The sequence below is a fragment of the Puma concolor genome, chromosome C2 (assembly GCF_028749965.1).
Source record: "Puma concolor isolate L17-30 chromosome C2, mPumCon1.1.hap2, whole genome shotgun sequence".
NCBI lineage: Eukaryota > Metazoa > Chordata > Mammalia > Carnivora > Felidae > Puma > Puma concolor.
Window position 1 is genome coordinate 58667979 of NC_141675.1, and position 20983 is coordinate 58688961.

Genomic DNA, 20983 nt, shown 5'->3' on the forward strand with positions numbered 1-20983 from the left:
GATCATTCAGGGGACCTCTAAATCATCTTTGTGGTAACAAGTGGAGAATGCTTTTAACAAATATCTTTTGTGGGCAATGTAAATTTCACAGGGAAGAAAATCAAATTCCTGATGACAGCTATAGAGAAAGTTAGTATCTAGGTCACAGTATCATGGCTTGTAGTGGAAATGGCAGAGATAGGTTTAATTCCTGGTAGAGAATCAACTCTTAAATCTGAGGTTGGCTCTTTGCCTTTAATCTCTGTAATACAATTAGACTAACAGCTTCAAGTCTTGTAATCTAACTAACTACATAAATGGACTATCACAAGATTTACAGTATTGATCATTTCTTTAGCTAAATAAAAAATCAAATTGATCTAACTGGTTATCAGTTAGCTTTCTGCAAGTAGCATTTTAAAATCAAATATATGTTTAAGTTGAGTTCTCTAAAGTTCATCCTGAGGTGCTTAAGCTAAAAAAGTGAAGTCTCCTTTTTGTTTCCCTAAAATCAGACTATAAAAAGGGAATAAATTTTAACTTTGTTTAAACAGACACAGATTAGTCCCAATTCTAAGTAGTTAGCCATGTAGAAAAATGTAAATTGTCCAGGCAGAATGATATGCTACTCCATCCAAACTCCACAACAGTATCTACAGTAAGCACAATAAATATTTGTTGAACTGAAGCATTATAGCAGCAGTCCAACAGCATTTTTACAAGAAAAGACTGCTGGGAAAATGTGCACTCTTATTTTCACAGAGGTCACATTGCCAACATGATTATCCGATGCCAAAGAGTTCACTTTCACCTAATCTCTAATGCACAAAAGAACAAAATTATAAATTATATCAAAATATACTTGTATATGTGTTGTGTGTATATCTCTTACACTCTATAATCCATCAACCATGAGATCAGCATGGTTTTATACATTTCTGCAATTTTCATCACTTTTCCTTCAGCTGCTGATGTTAAGAAATCTGGAAATGCTGTATGATCTTTGGAAGTCTGTAGCATAAGAAAGAAAGAAACAAGGGGCGCCTGGGTGGCGCAGTCGGTTAAGCGTCCGACTTCAGCCAGATCACGATCTTGCGGTCCGGGAGTTCGAGCCCCGCGTCAGGCTCTGGGCTGATGGCTCAGAGCCTGGAGCCTGTTTCCGATTCTGTGTCTCCCTCTCTCTCTGCCCCTCCCCCGTTCATGCTCTGTCTCTCTCTGTTCCAAAAATAAATAAACGTTGAAAAAAAAAATTAAAAAAAAAAAAAAAGAAAGAAAGAAACAAAATAAACCATGGACATGTTTATAGAATAGTGCCACATTTACAGAAATTGTTTGGCTAATTTAGTAGTTTTCCATTGAAGAAGTGGAGTAACTCTGACCCTACCTTCATTAGTGAGTGCCTTCCAGCAGGGTTTCTCAACCAATTGATATTTTGGGGCAGATAAGTCTTAGTTTAGAAGGTCTGCACTGTGCATTGTAGGATGTTTAGCAATATTCCTGGACTCTACCCACTAGATGCCAATGGCATTCCTCCTTTCAGAGTTGAGACAACCAAAAGTGTCTCCAGAAAATTTGAAAAATTCGCTAGGGGCAAAATCACTGGTTAAGGACCACTTAGCTATACTTCCTAGTTTAGGCAAAACCAAAAGAAAATAGTTTATTTTGTTTTATTCTAATTCCAGTCTAATTTCTTTACTCTGAAACACTAAAAACATAAGATAGATGCAAACTTCGTAATATGCCTGAGGAGCCTAGATATATACTTGATAATGCAGATAATGGAGTCCAGATAATGGACTCTTCATTGCTGCTTGATGCTACAAGTTTTCAAATATCTTTCTCTAGAATAGGAATTCATCATCAGATTTACCTAAAAATCTGACCTATAGGTTAGTTATGGGCAGTTCCCACGCCAGCTCAGAAACATTCTATTTGAACAGAAGAATCTATTTTCCCAACCGTAGAAAAAGCCATTCATCTTGGTAGCAGATGATCGTCTAGAAGTTGCAAATAAAGCTGCAGAGTTTAGATCCCTAATTGTTAATTCTTTGTGGGAAGTTCAAAAGGAAATTTTTAGAATGTACTTGAACATCTCTGAGTGCTTTCATTTTGCACCACCAGAGGTGCTAACCGGAAGGTTGTTCCCAGAAGATGAATTGTTAAAAAACATGGTGTGAATGAATGTTTGTGCTTCTGTTGTGTGTCTATACTCCCCTATCATAGTTAGGTTTCTCTGGAAAACAGACTCTGACTCTGACATTTTCATAAAGTGAGTTTATTGGAAAATGCTCTGAGGATCAACTATGAGGGGAAAAGAGTAAGGCCGTGTTGCGGAAGAGTTCTGGAGCTGGGGCAGTCTTGCAGAATAATCCTGTCTTAAGACAAGGGAGTTCCCTTTCCTGTACCTTTACAAACCAGTCATTTAATGCAAACTGCCCTGGAAAGGGGACATGGACGTAGGAAAGGCAGATCTTTTCAGTTGAGAACAATTCCTGGAGAGGGGATGAATTGAGAGCTGTTAGCCCTCAGCACTCCCGACAACTAGGGTAATTGAGGGTTTCAGTCCTCACTGGGCAGCTACTAAAACTTACCTTTTAATAGAGAAAATGCTACATAACGACTTCCATACTGTTGTGGAAGCACTGAGATGTTCTTCTAAGTGAATCTTGGGCTCAGCAATTTGTCTGAGAGATTTACTGGAGTTTGAATATTTTAGACAAAAGATAGTTTTCAGGACTTTTGGAATGGTTACTTTTCCTTTCCTCTAATCCTTTATCAATACCTAGAAATGAATCTAAGGTTTCTGGAGTTTCTCTGAAATTCAGAGAAAAAGGCTGGAGCAATCATCAAAAGGATGTAAAATCTACCATCAAAGAAAAACAACACTCTTCTCATTACAGATTATAGCAGTGGTCTCAGAAGTGCACATGAATGACAGAGAATTGGTCGTTCACAGAAAATTAAATCAGATTTTCCCAACTGACATAATAATTATACAAAAATTTTTCCTTCATGCAGTGAAAATGACATCACATAAAGATAAAAGTGAAAACTAAAATACATATTTTTTAAAAATAACCAAAATTATCTGTTACAACTTAAGTTTTTTTCTATTAGCACATAAGTTCAGAATAGTATATGAAATATCTCACACAGGATGAACATTATGTCCTTTTCATTTGCAGTGTCTGACTTTAGCATAACTCTTCCATAAGATTTTAGAAACTAAAAATCCCAAACAACAACAAAACCTACCTTTTAAAAAATCTTATTTTTTTATTTTTAGCAGCTTTATTAAGGTATATTTCACATACAAAAACTGTATATTTTTATGGTGTACAGCATAATGTTTTGATCGCTACAATTAAGCCAATTAACATACCCATCATTTCCACATAGTTACCACTATGTGCAAGTGTGTGTGGTGAGAATATTAATTTATGATCTATCTTCTGCATATTTCATGTATCCAATATATAATTGTTAACTATTGTCACAAAAGTACAAAATGCTTCATGAATTTTTGTGTCAACATTGAGCAGGTGTCATACTAATCTCATATCAATTTTAGTATACATGCTACCAAGGTGAACACAAAAAATCTTATTTTAAAAAGCACTTAATTTTGGGGGGCACCTTGGTGGCTCAGTTGGTTAAGTGTCCAGCTCTTGATTTCGGCTCAGGTCATGATCTCACAGTTTTGCAGATTGGAGCCCCATGTCAGGCTCCATGCTGATGGTGTGGAGCCTGTTTGGGATTCTCTGTCTCCCTCTCTCTCCCTTTCCCTCCCCTGCTTGTGCTGATTCTGTCTCTCACTAAATAGATAAATAAATAAATAGCATTTAATTTTCATAATTCCAAGTATCCTGAAATTATGTAAATATTTTTTCTTCCTTCAGTGAAAATGATATCACATCATAATTTGATTCAAAATAATTTATGTTTATCATAATTTTAAATGATACAATATACTGAAGAAGAAGAGAGATACCTGAGTTCTAAAGGTAAATGAAAAATATGAGAGCAGCACCGGTACATCGGTAAGTGGACGCTTGACCGTAGACAGGAGCAGGGTGCTATAAACAAGGAAGTCCTTTGCCCTTGAGCTTCCCCAAGCTGTCTATTTAACTGGAGAAGAGGATTAATTTAAGTAAACAAAGATTGTATTAACTCATCGTTAGCTGGTTTAACACTGAAAGCATATATGTCTACTTCTTCCCAATCTGGAGGCTGATCTGGCTTCCCATCTCTAACTGGAAATACCCTGCCCTCTTTACTAGTCTTCAGTGCAGTACATCATCTCTTTACAATTCTTTTTCATGGTCCACCATTTTGAAATTAAATGTGGCCATGTAACTTACTTTAGTCAATATAAGGAAAAGTGACATGTGTCTCCTCTAGTAAAAACTTTGAGAGCTAGGTGTACAGTTTGCCATATACTCTTTCCCTTGCCAGGAGACCAAGAATTTTCCAGATAGTTAGGAAGACAGGAAGCAGAATGCTCTGATGAACTACAATCAATATGGAGTATGAGCAACACTTATACCTTTGTTATTTTAAAGCACTAAATTTGGGAAGGAGAATTTGTAACCCCAGCCTAATCTATTCTATCTTCTTTCATTTTATGAATAATAATTTACCCATGTTTCTTCAAAGTAAATGCACACTGAACAGTGACAAGAGTTTACCAACTTAATGCACAGGGGGTCAGATTTCAAGCATGTACAGGAATGGGGAATAGGAAACAATATGTCCCAGGGCCTACTGACTCCCTTTTATTGTATCACACAAGAGGCAAACTTGCTAATTTTATGTATAGGGAAGGATTGGTAGAGTTTACTGATTTTATATTCTTAGGAATTTCCCCTATTATTCCATCCACTTTTTTTATACGTAAGTATGAACATCTCTCCCTACATAAATAACCTAAGTTTATGGTTATTGAAACACCTGGCAGGGACACCTGGGTGGCTCAGTCAGTTAAGAGTCTGACTTGACTCAGGTCATGATCTCATGGTTCATGAGTTCGAGCCCTGTGTCAGGCTCTGTGCTGATAGCTCAGAGCCTGGAGTCTTCTTTGGATTCTGTGTTTCCCTCTCTCTGCCCCTCCCCCACTCACACTCCGTCTCTCTCTTTCTCTCAAAAATAAATAAAAATTTAAATAAATTTTTAAAAAACAAACCTCTGACAAATACGCCCCAAAATGACCTAAATGATTCTCATTTCTGTGTTCACATTTTTATATAATCTCCTGTGAGTAGGCAAGGGGCTTGAGACTATCTTGTAACCAACAGCATGCAGCAAAGGGAAGAGGATATCACTCCATTAATATTAGGTTATATGCTGTAAGACTTCATTTTAGCAAGCTGGTGGTAGATAATTTCCTTGTAGTGTTGAAGTAAGCAGCCAAGTTGAAGAAACCCATGTGACAAGGAACTGTGAGCTGTCTCTAGAACCTGAAGGCTGATTCCAGCTGACAGCCAAGAAGGAGTTGGGGTCTTCAATCATATAACTGCAAGTGATATTTTGCCAAAAACTTAAATCAGCATGAAAGTAGATTCTTCCCCAGTCAAGTCTCCAGGCATGAATGCAATCTGGTCAATACTGTGATGGCAGCCTTGTGAGACTCTAAGTGGAGGATACAGGGAACCGTGCCTAACTCTTAATCCATGAGGAATATGAGATAATAAATCTGTACTGTTATAAACTACTAAGTTTTTGGTAATTTGTCATACACACACACACACACATACACACACACATACAAGATCATGCTTGGATCTAACACATAAGATGTCTAAGACTTATCTCATTTGTCCATTTCTGTTGCTTCCTTACCATAAAAAGGTAAATTCTTTTCCCAAGTTGTTATAATCTGCTAGAGGTGGGGATACAGATAGCTGGCCATGGAAAAGGGAGGGAGTTCCAACTTGCCTATGGCTTGCTTTCCTCCAAAATACCTACAATTAAAAACATTCACCATGAGAATTAAAAAATTAATCAATTGCTCTTCCAGTTAGCATAAGTTTTATTTCATGTGCAAAAGTATCTGTGCTTTTTCTCTCAGATTAGCATGGATGTTTTTCTTCTTTCCCTAGCCTGAAGTTACAAAGAGTGATATATAAGAGGTGAGTGAGAGATGAGCTGCTATAATGAAAATGAATATATAGGTAAATCTAAGTAATTGAGGATCCCAAGGGAAGGAAATAGAGTATAAACATAATATTCTATGTTTAATAGAGCCATAACAAATACAGAAAATATGGATGGTGATTATGCTGGTTATGACATGGGAAAGGACCTCTCTACATTTAAAAACACTGAAGAGGAGGATTACAAGGAATGGTGCATTAGGTAATGTCAGGAAGGAGCTCAACTCACAGTTCAGCAAATAATTATTTCATTGACTACTGGGTTCCGGGCACTATGAGTTCCTCATCATTGGTGGTAACAAAAGCAGAAGCAGAAGTATGTTAGGGAACATGTAAGGTTCTGTCCTAAAGCGGGTTTCTAAATGTTTTAAAGAGTAAAATAAAATCTATTTATATATTTATACATGTGCTAATATTGACTAATAATCCATACTATTAATTCCAACCACTGGTTCTCATCCCTGGCTGAACATTAGAATCTCCTAGGGAGCTTTTGAAAACTGTCTTTCCAGAATGCCATCCAGGCCAATTCAATCAGCATCTCTGGGACTGCGTCCTCAGCAGTGATACTTTTTAAATCTCCCCAGAGGGTGATAATGTGCATTCAGGGTTGAGAAATTCTGCTTTAAACTATTGATAGAGACTGCTATACATAATTTTACTTTATATTTATAGATTTTGCCAATATGTTTTTACATTGTTTATTAACTCCTATAAATATACACATCACATGATGAAAACTGAGTGCTATGCATTTTAAAAATTCAAAGACCTTAATTTGAAACTACTAACAAATCCTGATTTGAGCATTGGGACATCAGGTTTATTTTTGCCATTTCTTATATTTGTTTTGTTTTGTTTGTTTGTTTAAAAAATTTACCCCATTATAAATCTAACTTTTCTTGGATGTAAGGCAATTTTGCACCATAAAATCTAATTTTTATAGCTAAATTAAGGCAGTTAATGTGCAACAGGACCTATATTATTTTTTCTGCACCATCATTCCTCAATACTACAAAACAGGTATAAAACTAGATATATTAAATAAAATCATCTTCTATCATGCTACAATTTATTAGGCTGTTATGTAACATCTTTTAGGTAATATACTTTATATATAATGATTTTATTTACTGTGATAATTGTAAATACAATATATTATATAGTATATATTAATATTAATATATTAATATTAATAGTATATAATATTTGATTTCAACAATTCTACCAGTATCTTTAAACCAGGTGATATAAACTGATGACCAACAACTTCAATTGCCTTGTATCAGGCAATTATATCAAAACATTAAAAATATAAATGAACTTACCTCTATCAAATTAAAATTTTTGCTTATTTTCAACTTAGAGAAATAGTTTCTACCATTTTTTTCTTATTTGTTCTCCTGTATTCTCTCTACTGTCCTTAAAGGTTATTCTATCACACAGATATAGCTTCCAAACTTCACTTTATATTTTTATTTTATTATTTTTCTTCTAGTATTTATATCTTTGACTTTTGTAAAGACAGTTTATGCGTTTTGAAGGACATGTCTGAGAATTTGAGATTTTTTTTTTTCTTAACGATCTATCAGTTCCCTTGTCTAACTCACTAATTCAATCTTAGAGAAAGGTTGGGGTCAGCTCTTCTAAAGACAATATTTTAATTATCTTCATTTACATCCCAGGACTCCCCTTTGCTCATTGTATTTATTGTTTCTGGGCCTGGAATTGTTCTATTTTTCTTCTGAGATCTAGGCTGTGACCTCACATCCCTACTTTCTGTTTTTTAAACATACCTAAGAAAGGCTGTTCTATTTATGACACTTGCCATGTTACAGCTGATGAACTCTATCTAAAATATGTCCTGTGATTCAGATGGGGTTTGATTTGTGTGCTCACTCTACTGCCTTGATGCAATCTCTATCCTTCCATGTACAAAGCAACTCTTACTAGCCACACACATTGTATTTCTCCGTATAAGGATTATGAGATGGCTTTTAGAATCTCCATATATATTTGGAAACCACAAATGCCAAAGAACTCGTTTAAGGCTGAGGCCTCATAATACAATTTCATTAGAAGTAGCAATATTAACATACCAGGCACAATTATATCTCTGGAAATGTCTCAGATCTCAGAACATTTGAAAAATATCAGTGAGGGAGGTGTTTGGGGTGTGGTAAAAGGACTGGGACTCTACCTTATATGAACTGTTTTAAATTGGATTCACAATGTATCAATAAGATTTTATTCACCTAATTTCATTCACAGTTGCACTTTTAAACCACCGTTTGTTACTCAATATTAGAAGAAAGACATGGTTATTGCATAAAACCCTATGGACTCTAGCACTCTTTTTCATATTTCCCTTCCTCCATAAAGCAGACCAGTCAGTAACCAGTGTGATTATCAAATGTAGGAAATTTAGAGAAAATAGTTAATTTCTCTTGCAGACTACTATATCATCTTTAAAAGAAGGGTTCATTGACTTGGATTATGTCTCAGTGATTCAATCTATGAGGCAACTACTTTTGGGGTGGCCATGCTAGTCCCTCATAACAGATTCAAATCTGGAAGAACAAAGGGTAGAAATAAGACCTACTGCTTCAAGTCAATTCTACTTAACAAGCATCTATTGAGAACTATGTGTATATAAAACATAATCATTAAGGAACTTCTATACAGAGATTCACATTCAAGTAGATGTGTATGTTGAGAGAGAACAGTTTAAAAAATTAGGATTTAAGATAAAAATGTGTTCTCATTTTGAATGTAAGGTAAAAGAAAAGGAAATATCAAAAGATACAGAACACAATAGACTAAGATTGCCACAAGAATCTCAAGTGGACAGCCTCAGAGTCAAATGCAGTAGAAAGGCTAGCTGGAATAAACCCTAAGAGAGAGGTTTGTGATTGATAAATCAATTTTTTTAGAAACATTTTAGTGAGGGCTGTTAGCAGAGACCATGTGAGATGATGAAGCAGGTTGTAAAATAGTACAGGGTATAGCCTATGGTTTTAAAGCAGTAGATATAGAAGGGCAAGAAAAAAGGAGAGCAGAGTCAATGACTGAATTTCTCGGTTTCTTGGAAGCCAAGTAGAAAGAGTCACCAGAAGAACAGAGAAATTAAAGACACAAAAGGAAATCCTGGCAGGGTTGGGCAGAGATAAGACCAGAGACCAGATGTTCAGATAGCTGAGTTAAGCATTTCTCTGAAGCTGGAGAGAATAAAATAATTTAAAATATGGTGAAATTCTAAGTGAAAAGTAGAAATTTGAAAGAATTCTCTCCTTGGACAGTTTCTACCATTCTATTGATGTAGGACAACAATGCCATAGGATGAAAGTAAGGGCTTTATATACTCCTTCACTAAACAAATCACACTTGAGAGTTTATATAAATTAAGCACAGTACTGACCATTGAGGATTTGTTGAAAAATGAGATGTATATGATTTCTGCTCCGGCAGGAAGCCAAATCAAAAGATAAGAAAACAGATAAATAGAATACCTATAAAGAGATAATGTGCTTTTAAAAATACACAGTGAGTATAGATAGAAAAAGATAGTTGAGAGAAGGGGGATCAGGCTTTACAATAAGTAAATAGAGAATTCCTTCTTAAGCGGTTGAAATTTAAAATGAGACTCACAGGATTAAATATAACTAGCCAAGTAAAAAATTGGAGGAAAGTCATTCCAGATGAGGTTACTGAAGATAAGAAAAGGCTTTCTGGAAGAAAATGGTACAGCATGGTGAAAGAACTGAGATAGTTTGACTTAAGACTAGAAATAAGTAAGCAAGTGAGAACATAACAAGACATAATAAAAAAATATCAAGCAATGATACTGTTTAAAATTTGAAACCTGATTTAAATAAATCAACAATAAAAATTGTAAGACAGCTGGGGAAATTTAATACAAAACAGATATTTGAATATTAAGGAATTATTGTTAAATTTATTTATGGATGACAATAGTATGAGGGATAAGTTTTTATTAAGGGCGTATATTTTACAGATATATACTAAAATGAATATAAATGAATTCATCTAATGTCAAAAATACTCTATGATACAACCCAGGAGCAAGAGAGGTTGTAATTCTTCATCCATTCCTTCCACCAGGGTTAGAAAACAGCCACAGACACGCAGTAGCTGGTCAACATTGTGCAGGTTCTCACTCTCCTCCGGAATGTTCTCTCCAACAAAGATGTTGGGGTTTGCAAACAGGATGTCCTGATGAGCTGATGCTCATTGATGCAGCCCAGGTACTTCTGCCACATCTCAGGTTTCATGTACGTGGCCAGGTTCGATTGTAATCATAGAGAGAGGCAATGATACTGAACTTGATCTTGACTATGACACCCTCCGCCAGGTTGTTTTCAGATGCAAACAGAACTAGCAGCCGTAGCAGCTTAATCTAGGCTCCTTGATCAGTTCCCTTCTTGCCTCATGCCTGCAGGATCTCATTCAGTTTCTTGATGACAACAGCATGGGTGATCTCTGTTCCATTGGCAAACGTTTTTGGTTTCTCCTTAACAAGGGGCACTTCCCCTAACCCCCAAATTTACTCACTCTCCACCTCCATTGTCCTCTGCCTCATCCAGGTAGTTAGATTTCCTATCATGCTTCTTCTTGGCTTTGTCCTCCTGTTTCTTTGCAGCTGCCTTCTTTTCTTCCTAGTGGTGGAGGCCTTTTTAAGGAATCTTGAGGATGTGGTGGCAGGGTGTTGGGGTTGATGTAGATGAAACAAGACTGATTATGAACTGATAAGTTTTGAAACTCAGTGTCACTCAAAAAAAGAGTCCATTATACCAGTTCTCTATGTGTTTGACATTTTTTATTATAAAAAAGATGAAATGCACACTAAAAATTTAGAGATTGAAAACTACTGTGGTTGTAATAGAATGTTTAGATTTTTATGAATTTTACTGTATATTTACACTTCCCAAATACTATTTTTAAACTGCAAATAGCCTAACTTGTTTGATAAATATGCAAAGATAAGAGAAATAAGCCACATTTGATACTTGACTTTAGTGCCTTAACTCTCCCAACCATGTTTGCATTCTAGTCTCCTTCAGTCTCTGAATATTTTCTGAATAAGTCTCCTTGTTCTCTGAATATTTTCTTTTCCTTTCTCTTTAAATTTTACATTAAAAAAACCCTCATATTTTCTCTTTATATTTATTATTATTTCTAGACAACAGTACATTCCGTCTGTCTTTCCATCCACTCACCCATCTCTGTTCCATAATAATAAAAAACAATTATTACCTAGGAGTGATTTGGGTTTGTTGTTTATTATACTTCTACCAATAAAAGACAATAAATTATACTATACAGGGAAGATAACACTGGGACCATTTGGTTCAACCAGTTTATTTGGTAAAAGAGTAAAGCAATACTGAAAATAAATAATTTACTAACAGTCATGTGGCTATTGAGTGGTGTTTTTTATTATAATTTTATTTTATTTTTGAAAGTTTATTTATTTATTTTGAGAGAGCTAGAGCAGGGGAGGGGCAGAGAGAGAGAGAGAGACAGAAAGAACCCCAAGCAGGTTCTGCACTGTCAGCGCAGAGCCCAGTTCGGGGCTCAAATCCACCAACTGCGAGATCATGACCTGAGCCTAAATCAAGAGTCAGGCGCTTAACTAACTGAGTCACCCAGGTGCTCCTGAGGTTTTTTTAAAATCATTTTAAGTAACTTTGATACCAATGTCTCTTAGTAGAATTATATTTGAAAGGTTTTTGAATTACAAGTAATACTCCAACAGCTAGACTCCAGAAAATGGAATATGGTAACTAAAGCATTAGAATGATTTTTTAAAAAATCAAAGTGTCCTAGAAATGAATTTGACTTTCACTTAAGGTGGGATTTACACAATATAATAGCAGAAAACAAGTCAAACATAATGAATTTAACTTTATGCTAAATGTACAGAGGCTAAATTAGTCTTCAATAATTGTTCCTTATTGAGTCAAAAATTACTTAGACTTAACTGTTCACAAGGAACATAATTCAGCATTTAATGGGCTTAGATGCAAAGTGTCTCTGCTACGTTTAGCTGCATGAGTTAGGACTAGTTACCAGTAACGTTTCTCAACCTTAGTTTTCCCATCTATAATGTGCGGATAATAATCTCTTTAAAAAAGACTTTTGTATAGATTGACTAAGATAAATGTTATGGAATGTCTAGTATAAATAAATAGTGGACATTAGAGCTGCTACAACAACCACTACTACAGCTGTTCTACTATATTGCTCAAAACTTATGAAATAGGCCGCTAACTAAACCGAGTGTTGATATTAAACGTTTGCTCCTGGCACACGCTTTAGAAATGTTCGTTGGGCACAAGTAATGAAGATCCTTGAATTCCAACCTGATTCACAGGGTATTTGCACAACAGATATTGAGGACTCCCAGCAGATTTTTTACAAGGTGAGTTTTGGGGGCGCCTGGGTGGCTCAGTCGGTTAAGCTTCTGACTCTTGGTTTCAGCTCGGGTCATGATTTCACGGCTCAGTTCATGAGATGGAGCCTTATGTCGGGCTCCACACTGACAGAGCCGGATTGTGATTCTCTCTCTCCCCCCACCACCTCTCTCTCTGCCCCTCACCCACTCCTGTGAGCAAGGGTGTGTACACACTCTCTCTCTCAAAATAAATAAATAAATTTAAAAAACAAGGTGAGTGATTTTATGGATTTACTATTTTAGAAAATGTGACCAATGATACTAAACAAGACTGAGTATAGATTTAAAAAGACCGGTTAGGAAGTTATTGGTACAGTCTTGAGGAGAGATTTTATAAATAACAGAAAGTACTGAAAGGCATGACAATGATAACTGAATGGAATATAAATAAGTAAAAATTAGTTGAATAAGAATTGTAGAAAGATGGTCAAAATAGTCTTTATGTGTCTGTTTAAGCATTACATCTAGATTACCCAGACTTATATTTAGATACAAAATAATTAGGTTTTAGTCACCTTATTCACATCATTAAAATTAAAAGAAGGAGCAGGTGTGCTTTCTTGATTGTTCATTCACTGTAATTGATGTAGGTCTTTCTTTTTCAAGAACTTGAATTCAGGAAAGCTCAAATTTGTTCATGTAGCCAACAAATTGTGAATGAGTACAATCAATGCTAAATAACTCTGAAAAAAAATATTGTGAACATTAGCAATCGGATTATCTATTGAGAACCTAAAATAAAGGTAGAAATATCCTTGAGAACGTAATACTACCACATTCTTAACATGCTTCAATATGCTTAAACACTCCTCTCTTCAAAGTAGGGTGTTAACTGCATATACATCTCTTTTTACAACCTCCCATTGTAAGAAATGACACAACAGTCAAAGGTACATTAATTTCTTTAAAGAAATCATAAACTATAAGTTACCATAAATGTATTTGTTTTATGATGCTACAAAAACTCACACCTGTCATCAAGATAAATCAATTTATAAAAGCAATGAGCAATTTATTCCATCTCATGGAAGAAAATTATCACTACAACACAGATATCAACAGCATTCTCATAAATGTTCTAGTCAAGCTGCCTCTCTGCTCAGTACCTATGTGATTTCCTTGAGTGCTAACCTGAAGCAGTCTACACTCATTTTCCTTTGTTCCGCTTCTGCCACAAGAAGGATAAAAGGACAGCTAGTCACTATCCACTAGTTCAAAAATGTATTGAGGACTGACTAAAATTCAGTTATATAATTTGCTTCATTGTTAATTCATCATTGGCCTTTTCTTTTTCCCTTCTTTCTTAATATTTGTCAGTAATGGGAGAATTTTCCAAAGCTGATGTTCTTCTAAATATTAAGCTGAAAATACACATTGATTTAAGGAACAAATGAAGTCTATTAATAAACTGATAATGAAAAAATTACTAATTTTGACTCAGTAAACATAGGGAACCCATATAACTATGTACTTTATCTTATATGTACCTTTACAGAAGTATTCAGCATATTTTTTAATAATAAGGCATAAGTACAATGAAATATAAAACTTTTTATTATAAAGATCACAAGAAACATTTTACTGAGGAAAATTCTTACATGAGAGATTGAAAATGTATAGAAAAATGCAGTTGCATTTCTCTATACTATTTGAAAAAGAAACAAAAAGATCATTCCAATGTAGAGCTACAGCATTGTTAGTAAAATAATCATTTTTTGTTTACTAACATATGTATTACTTCAAGAGGCAGATTAACTGAAATAAGCCTGGAAAAATTTACTAAGTGGATCGGTTTGTCCAAAACTACAGGTATGTTCTTACTCTTAATCTAAACATACTCATAATTCTTGATTTTTATTCTTTTTCTAAAGATAAAATATGATTGTATGTGAAAAGGAAGAAGGATCTTTCCCTCTCTCTCTCTCTCTGTGTCTGTCTCTCCCCTCCCTCCCCTACCGCACATGCTAAATAAGTTTTTTGTAATAATTATGTGAGTTTTTTTTGTTAAATAATCATTTTGCAAGAGAAGAAGATAAATCATCAGAAAGCTGTAACTTACCCATAGTCACATAACTAGTTTTGATCACATCCTAAATTGTAACTGGGTCTGTTTGATTCCAAAGTGGGTGCCTAGAAGCATGCATTGTGCTGATGAAGTATTTAATTATAGGTAAAATGGGAAAGGTGCCAAAGCAAGGAAAATGAAGCAGACTAAATTAAATTGGAAACGGAAAAGGACAAAAAAAAAAAAAAAAGAATCCCCCTTATACCTTATGCAGGTGACCACTTTTTCTAGAATTCACTTAAATGTATGTTATAGTCTACTGAAATGGAAGTTCTGAATCAGACCCCACATGCAGCATGACTGGAAAAGTCACTTGCAAATTTAAAGACAAGTGTAGCATTCATTAAAGTTCAAAAAAGTCTTGCACTTTAGTAATACAATATGTAAATGATGAATTATGCCCGTATTCCTTTCAGCCTATTTCACAAGGGTTCTTACCTGACCTCTTAAATTGTCCATACAAGTTTTTAAAGATAGAAAATACTTCTTTGTGAAAAATTTCCATTCAGCATATATTGTTTAACCAAGGTAATGTTTCATTATAACAGACATACATAATAATTACAAATGGTTCCTACCATTCTTATAAAAAATATTAAGAATTTTTACTATTATTATAACTACTCATTGTCCTCAGTGCCAGTAATTGTGCTTAGTGATAAACATACATTTATATATCTTAAAGTAAATTAAATGTATATTATTCTAGAATAATGCTAGCTCAGGAAAATTTTGGTGAGTTACCATTGGATATCACTCATGATGCAAAAAATTTATAACAGCATATGAACTAATTACTAGAATATTGGATAATTAACTTTGGTATGAAAATGATTAGTGTCCTTTTATTTCCTTAATATACTGTGAATTTTTGTTGAGCAGAAATTAAATGTTATAATTGTGTGGGTTTTACCCATCAACTCATAATTAGTACAAACTATGTTCAATAAATTTTGATTGAACAAATAACTTAACCAATTGATTAAGTTGTTATGATACTGAAAATTACAGATTCATAGAAAGAATCCTTAATTTAGAATCAAAATGCCTCAATATGAATCCCTTCTTATTATTTATTGGTTATAAGTGCGAGAAACCATACAATCTCTCTGATTCTCTGATTCTAATCTAAGAAATGAGGCCACCAATGTTACACTCAGGATTACTTTCAGCATCAAATGAGACAATGCATGCAAAATTATTTTACTCTCTTTGAAATTATGATTATGGATTTTCTAGTTTTCATTTATTTTAATGATACACATAAATAATACAAGCTATTATATATTACTCTCTTTTTTTTAAATTTTTTTTCAACGTTTATTTATTTTTGAGACAGAGAGAGACAGAGCATGAACAGGGGAGGGGCAGAGAGAGAGGGAGACACAGAATCAGAAGCAGGCTCCAGGCTCTGAGCCATCAGCCCAGAGCCCGACGCCGGGTTCAAACTCATGGACCGTGAGATCGTGACCTGAGCTGAAGTCGGACGCTTAACCTACTGAGCCACCCAGACGCCCCTATATATTACTCTCTTAATAAATAAGAGTCAAAATCTCCCAGTGCCTACATGACAGAAATTGCATGGTACAATAAAAAAGAGAATTAAGAAACATATGCCTTTGCCTAATTTTGTCAGTACAATTTTTATCTTTACTAAACACCTTTATTATCTCTGAAACTTAAGTACTAGAATATTTCTGTGTTTCTCAGTTCTGCTAGGCCATTAAGGATTCTTTAGTAGCTACAGTAACATTAAATTGAATTATGTACAATATATTCATTTTATAAAGTGTACATATTTGTGACTATATAATATTGAGATTTTTATAACATTAAAATATGAATACACCTAGATGATTCTTCTCCTTCAAAAGATGTACCTTCAAAACCCATACATTTCCTTTTTTTTCCCTTTTCTCTAGTGTTCTTTGCTTTTGGCTTAATGAACAGAAATTTATTTTCCTATCATTTTGGAAGCTCAAGGTCCAAGATCAAGATGTCAGCAGGTTTGGTTTCTCCTGAGGCCTCTCTCCGACGCTTGCAGATGGCCACTTTCCAGCTATGTCCTCCCGGGGTCTTTCCATAAGTATTTATCTTTGGTGTCTCTTGTTGCCCCAGTTTTCCTCTTCTCTTATATAATAAATGAAATGTACTTGGCATATAACATTATATTAGTTTCAGGTATACCACATAATGATTCAATAAAAAATAAATTGTACGTAATATAGAAACAGGTCACCACACTAAGTCTAGGTAACATCCATCACCACCCAGTTACAATGTTTTTTCTTGTGATGAGAACTTTTAAGGTGTACACTCCTCCACACTTTGATTGCTGTCATAGTGGCCCAATGCTCTCATCTTTTACTACAGGACACTCAACCATCAACCATTTGATACTCACTGTAATATTTATTGTAGCAACAGTGCCAAATATATTGTCTGCCATATCTTTCAATGTCTCTTTTATGAGATACTATGTTCTTGGGGCCAGGAAAACTTTGGCTTCTTAGGAGCAACTGATATTAATTTTTATGATAATGACTGAATCTTATGTCTAATCATGCATTTCCTTTTCCTTTAGCTGCTAAGAATATCAGAGCCAAATATTTAGTCTGCATTCAATAAATACCGCAGAAACTTAAGGAACAGATTTTTTAAAAGCACATCTTTTCTTGGTTTCCAATTAACCAATTCTTCCTTCCTTCCTTCCTTCCTTCCTTCCTTCCTTCCTTCCTTCCCTCCCTTTCTCTCCTTGGTTCTCTCATTCTTTCTCCTTTTATGTCTTTGTTGGTTCTACTTCCTATTCTCTTTTTATTTTATCCTTATTTATCTGCATGTGTATGTGTGATACAATGGTAAATTATCTCAGTAACATTTATCTATGTGACATTTCATCTTGACTTTCATAAACTAGGTATGAAAATCAATCTTAGTTACACTCTACTCACCCTTAATTTTAGATCAAAACAAAATGATTCTGCTTAGCTACTAGTTTTCTTAGACTGGGCATTTAACAATTTACCTCCTTCATCTGTGAGATGTATTATATATATAATAAATATGTTTGCCTTTAGACTTTCTATCATCCCAGAAATACTGAATTAAAAATTATTTTCATTTAGGGCAATTGTGAGCCCCATGGTATTCTAATGTTATAATAAAATAAAGTATGAATATGATTAAAACCTATTTATGGCTACAAGTATATTCAGAAAAAAAATTAATTATCTACAATTGCTTAATTATTTCAAATGGAAGAGTAAACCACTAAGTGAATAAAATGGTCATATGGAGGACAGAATTGAGAATTAGGTAATAGATAGAAGCTGTACTCCTCTAAATATAATCTATTGTGTAGATCAAGCATTGGGAGCTTATAAAGGTTTTGCATAATTATAAAACAAATTAAATCAAAGTAGAAAAAAATCCCTAAAAACCATGAGAAAAATAAAACCAATAAACCTGAGTTGGTGATTCCATCACACAGAGAAGAAATATTTCAAGTGATCTTAAAGAACAGTAATTTGATTATAAAATAAATCAAAATAAATAGACTTGGAATAAAAATAAGTGGGGCAGGAAGAGCAAACCTTAAACAACTTTCAGTAATACTGTTAGAGGTAATACTAATGTCTTCATTTTGAAATAAGCATACCAAATAAATAATTACATTAATATTTAGGAACTAATATTTTTAGCGGATGAAAGAAAAATTCGAAGATATACTAAAGACTATTAAAGACATAAGCAAAACCCTACAGTCCTAACCTTTTTTTTTTTTTTTTTTTTTTACTGTTTTCTTATTTTTGAGAGTCAGAGAGAGAGAGACAGAGCATGAATGGGGGAGGGGCACAGAGAGAGAGAGAGAGAGAGAGAGAGAGAGAGAGAGAATCTAAAGTAGGCTCCAGGCTCTGAGCTGTCAGCACAGAGCCCCACATGGGACCCAAACTCACGAACTGCAAGATCATGACCTGAACCAAAGTAGGATGCTTAACCAGCTGACCACCCAGGTGCCCTGTTACAGGGCTAAATTTAAACTGAAATACCAATATAATTCCTAACATACTTCCTCTTTTATATCATACATGTTTCCTAGCTTTGATCATTGTAAAGGTCTAGAAATGGTGACAAATTCTATGAGCAACAAATACTCTATCATCCAGATGGCAGACTCTAAATATCATTTTTCACTAAAGGGAATTATGACTACTTACAGAAATGCAAAATTCTAGGTCCAGAGCAGGAAATGTAGAATAAGTCCTAGCATTTTTTTGCTTTGTTTGTTTTGCTTTATTTTGTAATCCCTAAAACCAAAGAATGTTATCAAGTTTACTGTAGTTGTATTAAATAGATACAGGAACCAAATTGAAGAGGTTGACAAGAGAATTTGAGTGCAAGTTTGCCTTGTGGCTAACATTCTTTACAACATAAAACTCATAACTACATACCTCATCCACAAACCTCTGTTCCCATAAACCACATTCAGAAACCAAATAAATTACCAATGGTCTTAATTCCCAAAAGCCAAAATGTGGGCTTTTTTCTTTACAGTTATTATTATATTACATAAACAAAGGAACTATTTTTATTAATTAGATCTTTGTGGAATTATTTTTACCTTGCTTCAATATAAAAAGGATTTGAAATAGCTTACAAAATATATTCAAGGAGGTAAAAATGTAACAGAAAAATAAGGTGAAGGAAAAAATAAGGGAGGTAGTATTAAAATTTAAATTCCATGCCATTTATAAGCAAGTTCTAAAAAGTTGCTAAAGGAAGTCAGCAAATCTTTGGGATGTGAACGAACCATCATGAAGTAGGACATAGTTGTGATTAAATCCTTTACACCCATAAGATAAACACAACCTAATTAATCAGTAGAAACACATTTCCCACTCAAGAATATTCATGAAATGGTTATTATGCTATGTTATGAAGAATTCCTTATAATGACGAGTCTATAGAAAATACAACAGAGACAGAAAAGGGTCATTATTTGAAACACTATGTGGGGGCAAAGTTCAGTAAATTCCAAACCACACATAGGCTAAGTAGCACTCTGGTCATGAGCTAAATCCAAAGAACATCTTTTAGAAATCTCAAAAGGGACAGCTGCATTTTCTTCAAATTGTCCTTCCTAAATAGTATTTTTTCTAGCACAGATTTGCTAAGGATTGAACCATCATAAATTCAACTCCATTTCTCCACACTACTCTGTGAGTTTTCAAGCGAGGTATTAAAGTATCAACAGCAAATGGGCAATTGAAGGTCTTCTTTACTGAACTAGCATATGATTTCCCTGGAAGTATTCTCCACTATTTCAAGTGAGAAAAAATAAAATAAAATGAGTGTGTAGCACAATCCAATCACTGTAAAAAAGAAAGAAACAAAACCCAACAACTAGATGAGGAAGCCACTGCATGTATTTACAATTAAAATGCCCAGCAGGATATTCAGTGGTGTGTGAAAAGTAGGCATCTCAAAGTAGACGAGGGCTATTTCTCTATTTTAAAATATTTTAAAAACATTTTAATAACATACATTTCTTTAGATTGGCTATAAATTTTAGTTATGATCATAATCATTGGGCTGTAATATTGATCCACAGTAAATTGAGCCAGATAACATTGCCATAGCAGCATGTTAAATTGAAGCATCTGAGAAAACACTCTGTAAAGTTACTTATTCAATTCTTTGTACCAGCATTTACTTGATATATTGAAACATAGAATACTATTTTATTATAACATGTCAGTAGGTATGTGGATGTGTGGATGTGAAATATGTTGGTTTGTTTGTATATTTGTTTTGTCTGGATTTTTGTTCTATTATTCCCCAACATACCAGTTAGGGGAACATTGAAATGACATGTAGTCCACTGTTTATGTCATAGCAATGCATAACCATAGATATATATGCATGGTTTAAACAATACTAAAATAAAAGAGTTTGCATTTTTGATTTACCATACGTATATGCAATTCGTTATTATGCTATCTCTTGATGGTGACTATAGGGTATTTAACCTCCCCAAAGTGTTGGATTCAGACTTCTGGCTATGAAAAAACTGTCTTTCAAAAATAAAACAAATGCTACAGACTACACTTAGTTACCAAATGAAAGCAATAGTCATTGAACTAACATTCTCATAGTATCAATCTTGCTATTCATTTCTAATATATTTAAACCTAAAACTTTTTATTATTTTACATACTTTTAATAAAAATCTGTAACCTGTATTAAATATTTATCTTCCTTCTCTAAGGATGCAGAACATAGTTTTATGATTCCTTAATGATGCATTGCTGA

At 34.2% G+C, this 20983-nt stretch overlaps 1 pseudogene; it reads right to left on the reverse strand.

The window, feature by feature from the left end:
* Positions 1-3476: 3476 nt before the first annotated feature.
* Positions 3477-3574, reverse strand: LOC112850579 (U6 spliceosomal RNA; annotated as a pseudogene).
* Between the last annotated feature and the right edge of the window lie 17409 nt (positions 3575-20983).